The sequence below is a fragment of the Leptonychotes weddellii genome, chromosome 11 (genome assembly GCF_054177405.1).
Source record: "Leptonychotes weddellii isolate Sample4059 chromosome 11, ASM5417740v2, whole genome shotgun sequence".
NCBI classification, from domain to species: domain Eukaryota; kingdom Metazoa; phylum Chordata; class Mammalia; order Carnivora; family Phocidae; genus Leptonychotes; species Leptonychotes weddellii.
Window position 1 is genome coordinate 53,460,434 of NC_138379.1, and position 15,347 is coordinate 53,475,780.

Consider the following 15,347-nt stretch of genomic DNA (forward strand, 5'->3'; position numbering starts at 1 on the left):
ACTTCTAAGTTGCCACCTGAAATCTACTTTGTCTGATATATCTACTGCAACTATTTTTTGCTTAGTGTTAGCATGACATGTTTTTTTTTCTCATTTTTTTAAACTTTTAACCTATTTGTATTTTTATATTTAATGTATGTTACTTGTATTTGATATACAGGTTTTATCCAACCTCACAATCTCTGACTTTTAACTGGGGTATGCAGTCCATTTATATTTAACGAGATTATTGAAGTTGTTTTTAAATCCACCATTATTTTTTTTAACTATTGGTTCTATATATTGTTTGTAGCCTTGCTCCTCTTATTATGCCTTCTTTTGGATTAACTATTTTTATTTGCTTTTTACTTCATTTTTAAGCTACACCTCTTTTTTATGATTTCAGTAGTTGCTTTAGAATTTATAGCATACATCTTTGATTATAGTCTATCTTCAAGTGCTATGATAATACATCATATGTAAGAACCTTAGAATAATAAACTCCTGTTTCTTCCAACCTTCCCTTTCACTATTACTGTCATATATTTTACTTCCATGTACATCATAAAATTCATAATACATTGTTAATAGTTTTGCTTTAAAAATTATCTTTCAAATATATTTAAGTATAAGACTCTCTTTTAAATATATATTTATCTATGTAGTTACCATGTCTGGTGTTTTGCATTATTTTTGAATGGGCATGTGTGTTAACAGTTTTTGACCATTCAGTGAAAATAATGTACCCACACATTAAATATAAGAAACTTTTTTCAAGTCATGACAAAAAATTTTAATGGTTTTATTGATACATATGATACAATTCTCCCATTTAAAATATATAATCACTGATGTTTAGTATATTCACAGAGTTCTGCAGCCATCATTATAATCTAATTTTATAACCTTTTTAGTGCCAAGGGAAAAAAAAAACAAGGCACCCCTCAGCAGTCACTCCCTATTTCTTCCCAATTCTTTTCCTGCCTACTCTTAGGGAAACATTAATTTACTTTCTGTCTATGTATGTTTGTCTATTTCGGATATTTCATGTAAATGGAATTACAACTGTAATTGGTATTTTATGGTCTTTTGTGACTGGCTTATTTCACTTAGGATAATGTTTTCAAGGTTCCTCCATGTTGTCACATGTAACAGTACTTCGTTTATATTGCTCAATAATATTCCACTGTATAAATAATATACTATATTTTCTTTACTTGTTCATCAGTTGATGGAAATTTGGGTAGTTTCCACTTTGGGGCTATTATGAGTATTGCTAAAATGAACATCTGTGTACAAAGTTTAGTATGGAGACACGTCTTGAATTATCTTGGGTATTTAACTAGTAGTGAAATTGCTAGAAGTCATGCAACAATTCTATGTTTAATATTTTGAAGACAAGCCAAAGTGTTTTCCAAAGTGGCTATACATTCTACATACCTACAAGCAATGTACGAGGATTCCAATTTGTACATATCCTTGCCAACAGTTGTTATTATCCTTAATTTTTATTACAGTCATTCTAGTGGGCACGAAGTAACATCACATTGTTGTTTTAATTTGCATTTCCCTATTGAGTAATGTTGTACATTTTATCATGTGCTTATCAATCATTTGTATACCATGATTGGAGAAATGGCTATTCATATTCTTGGCCCATTTTTACTGGGTTATTATTATTATTTTATTATTTATTATTGGGTTGTAATAGTAATTTATATATTCTAAACACAAGACTCTTGCTACATAAATAATTTCCAAATATTTTCTCTCATTCAGTGGGTTTTCATTTCACTTCATTGATACTATTTAAAGTACAAAAGTTTTGTAATTTTGTGAAGTTCAATTTATCATTTTTTTTTCTTTTGTCACTTATACCTTTGGTGTCATATCTAAGACTTTGCTTAGCAAACAATTTACAGCAACCATTGATCTGAGCTCTAGGGTATATCCAAAATAAAAAAAAAATTAAAAAAGATATGGTTCCTGCTTTCATGTGGTTTAAGTTTAGTTGGGGAGACAGGCATTTATTCACATTAACACACAAATACATAATTGCAAACTAGTTAGTTATGTGGTGGGGGGGAACAGCAGCTGTGAGGAAATATAACAGGAGACAAAGGAGACACGTGTGTGTGTGTGTGTGTGTGTGTGTGTGTGTGTGTTTGCTTCCGGAGAAAATTGTAAAGGGAATGTTTCCTGATGAAACAATATTTGAATTAAATCCTGTAAGACCTAAAAGAGAAAGGGTAATGGAGGAAGCTTTCTATGCAGAAAGGCATGTTACCTAAGGAAACTGAAACTGGGCAGTATTGAGTTACAGAGGGAGCAGGGCTGAGAGGAACATCAGGTAAGACTGTAGAAGTAAGTAGGTATAAGAACATGCAGAGACTTATAGATCATGTTAAGGACTTTAATATTTTCCCTAAAATCAATGTGGAGTAACTGAAGGATTAATCACTTTGGCTGCAGTATACAAAACAGATTATGAAAAGGGTAAGGGGTGGGAGGATGGGTTAGCCTGGTGATGGGTATTGAGGAGGGCACGTTCTGCATGGAGCACTGGGTGTTGTGCACAAACAATGAATCATGTAACATTACATCTAAAACTAATGATGTAATGTATGGGGATTAACATAACAATAAAAAAATTTAAAAAAAAAGGATAAGTAGCAATGAGGCAAGAGGTGAGGAGGCAACTGTAATCCATTCAGGCAAAAGACAATGGTGGCATGGAGTATGACAATACCAGGGAGGTAGAGAGAAGTAAAAAAATTGGGGAGACATTTACTTAGGAAAATGACAGAACTGCCCTTGAATAGGATATGTGAGGTACAGTGATTGATTGCTACCTTTGTCCTAAAAAGAAGGTGTCCTTTGAGTCTCGAGTCTCAGATTCTCTGGTTCCCAAATATTTAGTTGTCCCTCAATAAGACTGAGCACCCGAACTTCTTGCTTTGTTCTGCTTCCAAATCTGATCTCATTAACTTGTGATTTCTGGTCTTTACTCCTTTTTTTAAAATTAAGTTTTTTATAATTTTAATTACAGTATCATTAACATACAGTGTTACAGTAGTTTCAGGTGTACAATATAGTGATTCAGCAATTCCATACACCACCCGGTGCTCATCATAGCAAGGGCCCACCTTAATCCCCATCACCTATTTCACCCATCCCCTGCCCACCTCCCCTTTGGTAACCATCAGTTTGTTTTCTATAGTTAAGAGTCTGTTTCTTGGTTTCATTCTCTCTCTCTCTCCTTTTTTCCCCTTTGCTTATTTGTTTTGCTTCTTAAATTCCACATGAGTGAGATCATATGGTATTTGTCTTTCTCTGACTTATTTAGCTTTGCATTATACTCTCAAGCTCCATCCATTCTCCTATATAGAGACTACATACCACACGTCAGATACAATCCTTGATACAGGTCCTCAAGTACTAATATTGCATACACATTTCTGCTAAATTTTGTGCATTTATCTCTTTAGATTATTTTTCCTCTGGAAGCCATTTGTACAAACCTGTTCAATTAAGTTCAATTTTCTAGAACATTACAAGGTACTAGATTATGCAGTTGGCATTATTACAGGCAGAATCCTAGAACATGGAGCAGGCAAGGAGAATTTTCCTCTCCACACACTGAAAACCAGTCTCAGGTAGAGATAAGCAAGGCCTATAATTGACAAGTAATCTTAACAGCTCTAGAACTGATATGCTTCCACAATACAAACATCTTCTGAATTCACAATACCTACTCATCCTCTATTTTCCTAATCAGACCACCCATTCACCACACCCTCTGTGGAACACAATAAAATATTTAACGTCTCTTTCAGACATATAAATGGATGAATTTCTTCCTAGATGTTGAAGCTTTGGGGAACATGATATATAATTACCCTCTCCTATAATTTCCTATATTACAACTCTGAAGTTTGCAATATATCTCCCTATAATTACTTCTATATGTAATTACATTTACATAATACTTACATGATTTTATTTACATAATATCTAAGGTAATGATTCATTTCTCAGAAACTTTTTATATGTCCCCAAACAGGACCCATTGAAGGTACATTATATTTTACATGAAATGCTAAAGAAAAAAAAAATGAGCATATACATATACATTAGCTTGTCATCGTTAGGCAAGTTTATAGAAATTTGGGGACTGATATTCAAATAGATGTAAGTAGAATGAAGAAGAGTAAAAAAAGCATTCACTCTCTTGTGTCAGAGTGACAAAATATTGTTTCCATGTAACATCAAGACAGGTATATTACATCTTAAATATAATCAACATTAAAGCACTCCATAATGATGGAGAGATTAAATGCATGGATTTTTCTCCTGGAGTTGTAGCTATTCCACCCCAGGTGTGTGTAGTGCCCAGTGGGTTTCAATGCATAATGGGAAGATTTAAAGCTTTGGAGTCAATTACATGTGGGTTCAAATCCTAGTTCTGCAACTTCCAGTTGAATGATTTTAGGCAAGTTATTTCATCTTTCTGAGTCTATTTTTTCCATCAAAGCTCAGATAATAATACATATACTTCAGAATGCTCCTTAAGGATTAAATAACTAATAGAAATCAACGAGTTTGTTGTATAAGGTAGGTGATCAACAAAATTTCATTCTTCCCTCTCAATTATTTTCTTTACAGAATTTCATGTATCTTCATAGTGGCCTTTGCCTGTTGGTAGGTAAGCCAGGTAATTAAGATTCATTTACAGATAGAGTTAATTTCCAAATAATTTCTTTAATATAGAGGTTTTTAAGCTTTAATGAATATGAGAATCCCCTGGAGAGCTTGTTAAACCATGAGTTCCAAGGCCCCACCACCAGAATTTTTGATTTAGGTGGTCTGAGTAGGCCCAAGAATTTGGATTTTTTTAAAGTTATGCTAGGGCACCTGGTGGCACAGTCGGTTAAGCCTCTGACTCTTGATTTCAGCTCAGGTCATGTTCTCATGGTCATGAGATTGAGCCCCACGTGGGGCTCCGCACTCAGCATGGAGTCTGCTTAAGTTTCTCTCTCCCTCTGCCCCCTCCCCAATAAATAAATCTTTTAAAAAATTAAGAAAAAAAAATAAAGTTATGCTGATATTGCTGGTTGGTGACACACTTTGAGAACTGATACTATAATACATGTGCAACAACCAAATTGATATGATTGGCAAAAAAGGAGGAAAGGCCACATTTCCCAGAATGACATTTGCTGTCCTAAACTGTAAATATATTCTTTATAAGAGTCAACAGGATCCCGTAGATGGGAGTCAGTACAACCAGACCTGTCCCTCTCTCAGTGTGTGACCTAGGGCATGTCACTTCACTATGCTTGGCTTCAGTTTCTCCATCTTAAAATTTAAAGGACAGGAGTCGGTTAGTGTCTTTCTTTTTTCTTTCTTTCTTCTTTTTTTAATTTGTGTGTGTGTGTGTGTGTGTTCTCTAAGCATTGTGGGGAGGGGTTCTTCAGAGCAAACTTGGGTATGGGTAGGTGGTAGAGTTGAACAGACTGAGCTTCTCCCATCACCAAATAGATAGCTCTTCTTATATAACTTTTATATATAGTATAACTCCACATAAAACAAGACAAAACAAAAAACAAATAAAAAACAAATTCAAACAAATAATCCAGTCTGAGAAAATCTTTGTGCTAGATCACATCTGTGGTCACCTTTACATTGGCTTTCACAGATATTAAGCTCCATATATAGAACATTTGATACTCCTAGTTTTCTGTGCTTACAATGATAATCAATAGAAATAAAACCTGAGGCACTGCAAATCTTCAAACTTCAAGCTTTCTTCAGTGCACTTTTAGTGTTAATATTTTTTCTATACTAATGATTTGAAAACAGATAAGCCATCCTTATTCCCTGTGATAGCACTATTAATTTCTATATACATATACCATTCTGATTAGTATTCGAGGCAATTCCATGGTACAATTAACACTTTTGAGTGTTTCCTCTGTGATACACAGTATACTAAGAGTTTGAAACGTATTACCTAGTTTAATCCTTGGAAAAACCCTTTTAAATGATATCCTTGTTCCGTACCAGTTACAAATGCAGAATTTGTAACAAGGAATCACAGCTGGTAATAGATGAGGATAGAATATAATCCTAAATCTACTTGTCTCTAAAGTTTATGTCCTATTTATGCTATAAAAAGATCAAATGTTCAGGTAATTATCAAATGGGTCAATCAAAATATATTTAAACAAATTGCTAACATCAAAAAAAAAATTAAAAAGAACAAAGATACTATATCCCTATGTGAGAGGACCCAGCCCTCCTCCAACAAAGGCCTTTCATAGAGTGAATAAAAAGGAGGATTTAAGTGGTTTGCCCACAATCATGGAGGTAGTCTTATGAATCATGAAACATCATTACTTTATTACTTATTTGATTTTTCAAAGTTTTCAAATGTTGACTGAAAGGCTTTAGGTTAAATTAATGAAATTAAAACAAACAAAAGCACATGTTAACTAAATGCCGTAGTCTAAGGTATTTACACTTGTGAGTTAGAGGTGTGGTAAGATTTCAAATAGGGAAGGCATGAAACACCAAAAACCACTGTAGGGACACCTTCTTGAACTAATAACCTCTTAATCATGGGTACTGACTCCAAAGATGCTTCATTTTGAACATCTTAATTCTATGTGAAGAAAGCTTTAATGGAGATTAGATCCATGGGTCATAACTTCAAGAGACCTAGATGGTGATTTTGTATAAACTCTGAGCAGGTCAGTAGACAGAGGAATTCTTTTAATCCAAAAACACTCATCCATCTTCTTATTAACTGCTTAAGCAATTCAGAAAAAAAAAAAGGGGGGGCTACCCCAAATCAGCCTGATGACTGAGACTACTGGAGTTAGAAATCAGATGCTATTCCTCCTGAAGTGATGGTAATTTGCACTGTAAATTAGGGTTTTATGGCCCTGTTGTTTTTCCTTAAGATCTTAGCTAACTAGGCACTGTCCACCATTTGGGCCTGTTCATCCGTATTCTGCAACTGTATTCATTACCTTTTTCAATGAGTATTTGTAAAGGTTGTGAGAAGAAATAACCACAAACTTTATTTAAATAAAGGTATACGTTACAATACAATCCCTGACTTGTAGTGGTTTGACTTAGGATATTTTGACTTTAAGAAGGTGCGAAAGTAATACACATTCAGTAGAAACCATATTTTGAATTTTGATCTTTTCCCACACTAGCGACATGCGTTATGATGCTCTCTTCAGATGTTGCATAATGGCAGTGAGCTGGAGCTCCCAGTTGGCCCCAAGATCACCAGGGTATACAATCAACACACTTACAACCATTCCTTACCCATATAACTATTCTATTTTCCACTTTCAGCACAGTGTGAAATTGATTACATAAGATATTCCACACTTTATTACAAAATAGATTTTGTGTTAGATGATTTTCCCTAACTGTAAGTGTTCTGAGCATGTTTAAAATAGGCTGGATAAGTTATGAAGTTCAGTAGGTTAGGTTAGGTGTGTTAAATTGATTTTCAACTTAATTATATTTTCAACTTATAGTTATCCAGACATAACTCCATGGTAAGTAGAGGAAGATCTACACTGTTTTTACAAACAAATGAAAATTATGGCCTCAATTATTTCCTCAATTGAGAAATTAGAGTTAGCTCATTGACCATACATTATATATACTTTATTTTTCTCATGGCCTTATAAACCCCAGTGAAAATATTAACTAAGGGATATATGTAGAAACTGGAGATAAAATATTACCAACATGAGAGAAATCAGATTTGTTATAAAATCTTCCTATTTTGACAATTAAATGTCATAAGCAACTGATTTTATAGCATTTTCCATCAAAAAGCAGAGATACATCTAATATTAACAAAAATAGTAATACACTAATGAATAATGACAATCCATTCACAGGCTCTTCTAATCCTTCTGTTAATATACCGATACACTGATGCAGCTGGCATGAAATTCTGATTGTTCTGTTTTCCATTTCCATGTCTCTCCTAGTCTCTGTCAAAATCACCAACCATAAAGGCAGATAATATTTCATGTTACCAACATACTACAGTTCTGTGTCTATTCTTCAGAACGGACAGTTTAGTTATTTCCAAATATCATCTATTTTGCAGGTCACAGATCTTTACAACTTTGACTAGTACCTGATTTCCACTACGCAAAAATTTGTATTCCACCATCTTGAAAAATGCATGCAAAGACTGTGAATATTCAGTTTAATTTGTGGTTTTAACCCCTACATTTTCACATTCAAGGGAAACATCTGTCCTACTAATCAGTTACTTTCATTTCAACAGACAATGCATTCAAATACTGATTAGAATAAGATGCTGCAAGCTTCCAGTGCATATCAAACAGAAGAACAATGAACACCCAGATTACATTAGAAGGACTGTGACTAAAGACATTTAGACAGAATATGTGTTGATAGGGTAATTATTAGGTGGAGTAAATTGCAATGTAGAAGCTTTAACAAGTACTTGTATAAATAGTTTCTTTTTCACAAAAGAGATCTTGTAGTACAGAAAAAAAATGGTCTCTACTTCTAGTAATTTCCAAAATCAATTGCCTCAAGTTCTATTGTAAGAATATTTTTAAAGTTTCGCTCTGAAGTGTAGTATATGGATTTAATTTTGAGTGAGTACTTTTTCTAGAGGCCCTACCTGATCCAGTGATTTCTTCTTCACCCCGCGCAGTGAGAATCAACAGAGAATTGATGCAATAAGACAGCTACCTGGAGTGACCTAAAATGAAAAAGGCATTTTGAAATTAGGAAAAGAAACCTGCAAACTTCAGTAATGATGGCTTCATAATAGGATGTTTTTCAGTAAATCAACATTTACAGTGTATGCACTGGGTACCAAACCCAGTTAACTGTGGGCTTGGAAGTGCAAAAGAGAGAATGGAAAGAACTAGCTCTAATGCCACTAAATATTTGTGATATGAATGGATGAACAATTAAAAATGAAAATAAAAATTCTTTTTCTGGATGAGTTTATAAATTATTTGGCAAGGGAAAATATCACATAAAAAAGATATACTAATTTTAGTATAGTTTATCAAATACATAAATCTAAATTATTTTATACAAAGTTTCTTTTTTATACAAAATTTCTACAAATAAGTTTTGAACTGAAGATGCAATAAAAAGTAAAATGTGAATAGGATGAAAATAACAGCTTCCCAGAAGATGGATTACTTCTGGAGAACTTACAGGAACCACCTAGGTCACAAATGTTTAACCCTAATTCTAGAAATTACAGAAACACACATAAATACAACATACACACTCACATGCATGTACACATACACATATATACATATACATATATGTGTAGAGATATGTAAATTATCATTAATGGTGTGATGTTATGAATGTTACTAGTTTTAGACATAAATCTCAGTTACCCTAATTAAAAACCACATTCTAAAAAAAAAAAAAAAAAAACACATTCTATGGTGTTCACTTGGCATCATATCAAAAAGACCAGAGTCAGCTACAAGGGCTTCTTTTATAGATCTCCATCTTCACCTGAGGTTTGTTAATTAATCTGATGAATGTCAAAAATAAATGTGCATTGGTGAAATTAGTGGCTTGTTGATTAGCATGATGACCATTAGAAGAAGGTTCTCACTGGTGAAACTGGAGGTATTTAAGATATGTGGATTTGCTTATATGCTTTAGTAAGGCTCCCTTCTCCCTTCATAATAATGATATAAGAATTGAGTGAGGCTTGTAAACTGGATCTTCAAGGACACTGGCCACAGCTTGACCAAAAAAAAAAAAAAAGATCCATACTCAACTTAAAATATAGGAGAACTTAATTATAATTATAATGCAGGAGAATATAATTGCCTGATGACTGCTAGAAGAGTTACCTCTAATCACATCCACCTTAAGTGAACTTTCATACCAGTAGTAGTCAGAACAAGTAAAAGCACCATACGACTTTATTGAAATTAAAATATAGGTTGTATAAATTGTTTATGTTTGATTGCCAGTGGATGTCTATATTTAATAAATTTATGTGTGTAAATAAGAATTTGGTTTAACTTGTTTTATTATAACTTGATATCAAAATGGCAGGTGTAGCTGACCCTCAACCTGAAGCTTCTTTGGTAGCTAACATTATCTACCAGAAAAAGAACCTAGGAGGTGAGAGTGACCAAATGGGAATAGCTCAGCTTGCATCAATGATCTGAGTACAGTTCTCCTAATCTTCAAGTCCTCTCCACTGATTCCTTATGTTGAGGATGGATCTCCAAAGATCAATCATTTCAACCCAGAAGCAGTCATTGAACCCATTGTCTTTGCTAGGCTCTGAATTTAGCACTGGTAATACACAAGTAAAAATCACTACTTTCTTGGAGCTCATAGTCTTGTAAGGGAGCCTAATAGTTTATAAGATAATTATGACTTAGAATGATGAGTAGAGAGTGATACAGGCTAATAACTAAGAGCAAAGTTACAGATAGATATACAAAACTCCTGTAAGTTTTATTTTTCTTATAAGTATAATAGGAATAAAAATCATGAATGCATATACAAAGCTTAGCACAGCAGCTGGCACATAGTGGTCATAAATGGCAGTTGTGATTATTTTTTTAAACACAATCATATATGTATTTACTTAATCATCCAATAAATACTTTAATTTATATCACTCGCTATATGCCAGGCATAGAGAAATAGAGACATAGTCCTTTCCATTTTAAAGTTTTTTGAGGTACATATATACTATGAATGCATAGAAGAACTGAAAATTATATCTCATTGTGCTGGATATATGCCTTTAAGAAGCCTATTCAGAAAGTAATTTTTATCTTTCCCAAATCTCCTATTTTCATACTGCTATTTCCATAGTAACTGGGAATAAGTTAACAAAAACCATTTTCAGCAGTGTCAGGCCCAGGTCTTCTATTGCTATCTATTTATCTTGACCATTACCTCAGGTAGGTACAAGGCAATTCACCAAAAGCAATAACAAACCAAAGATATGGCTGGACAATGGTTACATGGATCAATAAAAATGTGAGCCAATAGAATCAAGACCTTATGTTTTGTTCTTTATTGGATCTGTAGTTAACAAAATGACTGATAAAGAGTGAATACTTAAAGCAAACCTAATTAGTGACAAACACTAGTAGGTAAGACAATATTCAGACATGCATACCAACCATGTGTCCAAATAGCTGAAGATGCTTAGCATCATCTTTCAACTATCTATTATAACAATCTTTATATGAGTCATAGCATTATATTTATAATTAGAAGAAACATCACTTTGCCAGCTATAGATACAGCCATTTCAACAGACATTCAAACTTCTTCAATGGAGGTCCCTTGCTCCGATGTGCTTTGGTGCCATTTTTCAAGTTTGACAACTGAAATTGTTCAAAAATGAACTGCTCTGCAAAACAGAAGTTTAAAGATGCCAGGCCATCTGAGTGACAGGATGATAAGAAGAGGGATAGGGACAGTAGGAGTGAAAAAAAAGAATGAAGGAATCAATGAGATTGATGGTCATGCCCATAAACTTTCAAATTTTCAGTAAAACAAGTAAAACTCCCAACTAATGTAAAGGATATATTTTATGGAAATCACTAAATGGAATTCATTGAAGATGGGATTGTCACAGTGTAGGAGAGTGTAAGCTCTCTGGCAATGAGCAAACTTCTTGAAGAAGGGCTTTTAAATTTCACAGGCTGTGAAATCCAAGAGTAGTGTACAAGAAAATTTTGTAGAGATAACCTCATTAAACATAAAAAATACACTAAAACAATATTATTCATGCAATATAACGTATTTACATGAATCCCAGTGTAGTAGGCTAAATGGCAACTCCCTCCCTCAAAGATGTCCACATCCTAATTTCCAGAACCTGTGAATGTTCCCTTACACAACAAAGGGGATTATGTAGATGTGATTAAAGATCTTGAGATGGAGATATTATCGTGGATTATCTGGGTTGGCCCAAAGTAAGCACAAAGATCTTTATAACTGAAAGTTGGAGACATGAGGAAAAGAGAGAGAGAGAGATTTGAAGATGTTATGCTACTGGCTTTGAAGACAAAGGAAGGGGCCATGAGCAAAGGATGTGGGTAGCTTCTGAAAATTGGAAAGACAAGGAAATGGATTCCCCATTAAGTCTCCAGAAGAAATGCAGCCTGGCTAAAACTTTGATTATAGCTTAAAAAGATCTCCAAACTGCAAGATACTAAATTTGTATTATTTTAAGCTGTTAAATTTGCCCTAATTTGTTCTAGCAGTAGTAAGAAACTAACATACTCACATTAGTAAGTCTTAATTGACTAAGAAGCAGATCCACAAGTTTACAAGACATGACCAAATAGTAAGAAAGGCTATTGCTAAGGTATAGATGGAAGGGAGGATGAAAACCACTAAACTATACACTTTAAAATGGTGAATTTGGGGTGCCTGGGTGGCTCAGTCAGTTGAGTTGCCGACTCTTGGCTTTGGCTCAGGTCATGATCTCAGGGTCCCGGGATCAAGCCCCAACTCAGGCTCTGCGCTCAGTGAGGAGTCTGTGGATTCTCTCTCTCCCTCTGCCTCTGCCCCTCCTCCCAGCTCATGCTCTCATGCTCTCTCTCTCTCAAATAAATAAATATGCCTTTAATAAATAAATAAAATGGTGAATTTTATGTTATGTGAATTATATCTCAGTAAAAAGCAATCTATAGTCAATCAATAACTGTTGAATAAAGATTATACAATAATAGCCAAGTTTTGCCTTAATCTATTTTTGGACTGTTTCAATGTAACACTGATACACTTTACTATTTTTCTGCAAATGGGATTATAATGATGATGGTAGCAGTGGTGGTGGTGGTGATGATGATGATGATGACATTCATGATGATGTTAAGAATTTTGATGAAGATGACAACCAGCCTTCTTATTGTCCAGTCTAATTCAGTTCCTTTAAGGGTGTGTTTTCCCACCCTAGTGAAATATAATAAATAAATAAGACAAATATCATATCCATCATTCATTGACTTGATTCTGATCCACTAGCTTTGCCTCCCTAGCATTATCCCTTACTTCTTTTTTGACCATCTCCTTTCTTATTGATTTCTACCCAACTTAACCTCAGCCTAAGGTGCTCTTCATCAACTACCCTGAATATTGTTTTCACCTCTATTCCAGAGTGACCCTGTAATCTGCCTTCCAAAAGGGCATCCAGTGCCTAGACTCTGTCTTTCTCTATACTGAGATACGGCTAGCCAGTCCATCCCCAAAATGAGATAAGGATTTTGCATCATCATCACCAGAGTACTGGGCATGATTAGAAAGAAAAATGGAACGGGAAGAAACCAGAGAGGAAGACAAACCATGAGAGACTCTGGACTCTGGGAAACAAACTGAGGGTTGCATAAAGGAGTGCGGGTGGGGAACAGGGTGATGGCTATTAAGGAGAGCATGTGTTGCGATGAGCACTGGGTGTTATAAACAACTAATCAATTGTTGAACACTACATCAAAAACTAATGATGTATTATATGTTGGCTAACTGAACATAATAATAATAAAAAAAGAAAGAAAGAAAAATGGAATCATGAATGAAGGAGGTCAAGTCAGTGGCAGGAAGGGAAACTATTTGGCAGTGCACCCTTGAAGAGAGCAAAGAGCTTGGACCATATTGTGGGGAGATGGGAGCACAGAAGTACAGAGAGCTAATGAGCTACTATGTCCTGCAACTAAGAATACTGTCCTACAAACCACGAGAGACTATGGACTCTGAGAAACAAACTGAGGGTTCTGGGTGGGGGGGGGGATGGGTTAGCCTGGTGATGGGTATTAAAGAGGGCACGTACTGAATGGAGCACTGGGTGTTATATGCAAACAATGAATCTTGGAGCACTACATCAAAAACTAATGATGTAATGTATGGTGATTAACATAACATAATAAAAAAAGAATACTGTCTTAGATATTAAATAGAAAAATAAAAGCTGGTTGAACGTATTAGTTTCCTGTTTAAGAATACTGAATGCAGTATATTAATAAATATCTCCGCAAGAATCCATTATGAGGATATATCACAATAAAACAAAGACATCTGAGTCTTCATCAGAATCAACTGTAAAGATTTTTATGAAGCTTACTTCTTGGATTCACATTTAAGATGATGGGGTCAATAGAAAGCCTAGGCAAATATTTCAAACTGTATGAAGTATTATGTTTATTTTTATTTGTCTTTAGGTGATTGACATCTTTATTGCTTTGGAGGTGGGGGGCAGGTACTCAGGAGCTCTTAGTGGGGTGGCCCAACCTCTTCCCCATCACAGGCTTCTGGCTGAACAGGATGGTGCTGGCTCTGCAAATGGCAGCCATGCACAGATCTGGGCTGTACTTGTTCTTGCAGATCATGTGCCTGATGCTGCTGAGGATGGCCTGGGCATTCTTGCTGATGGTGGCCCACATGTAGGAGGTGGCAGGGTTTGCTGGCTGATCTCCAATTCATGACACCAGTACACATTTGCCATAGACTGCCAGCTCCTTGCCCACAGTCTTGCAGTGAATCAGCCCATCGTGGCAGGAGTTACAAGCCTTCAGGTTATTGGGTTCTGTGCTGTGTGTCTGCTTGTTCCTCTTGATCAGGAAGCTGGAGCAGTTCTGCATGTTAATCCATCCATTGCAGGTGGGAGGACATGGTGGCAGCTCCTCTCACTGCAGCAGCCAAAAGGGAAAGAGCTGTTTATCTTTAAGTTGGCATTTAGTGATTGTGATGGACCAAGCATTGTGATAATCACCTCTGTGTGTCATACTATGTAATCATCATAACAAATCCAAAAAGTTGGTTTACCTTTCCCATTTTATAAGTGAGAAAACTAATGATCAAAACATTAAATAACTTTACCCAATTAGTAAACATTGATACCCTGATTGAGTTCTACATCTGTTTCACCATAAACTTGTACTTTAAACTCCTTTGATATATAACCTATATATTTTTTAATACAAATGGTATACTGGATCTACTATCACCATAATTTCAGCTTTAAAAAAATAATTTGGGGTCTTTCTTTTTTCTTATCTTTTAAGGCAGACTGTGTAATTCACAAAGCAAAATATCTTATAATAATTTTTACTGTATTTACTGTTTCATCCTTTCATTTGAAGACATACACAGTAGAGAAAATGGCTGAATTTTCTCATGAAGAGAGCCCTTGCATTCTTTCAGAATTTTGCTACTATTGTAAAAGGACTGTTTTGATTTCAATGAACAAATGCAAGGATTAATGGCAATCACTAATGGAAACTTTTATCAGGCACTCAGTTAAGTCATTAAGACCTAAAATATATTGTAAAGTA

General features: G+C 34.8%; 1 pseudogene; it reads right to left on the reverse strand.

Moving 5' to 3' along the window:
- Positions 1 to 14,127: 14,127 nt before the first annotated feature.
- LOC102729193 (large ribosomal subunit protein eL28 pseudogene) lies at positions 14,128 to 14,685 on the reverse strand (annotated as a pseudogene).
- Between the last annotated feature and the right edge of the window lie 662 nt (positions 14,686 to 15,347).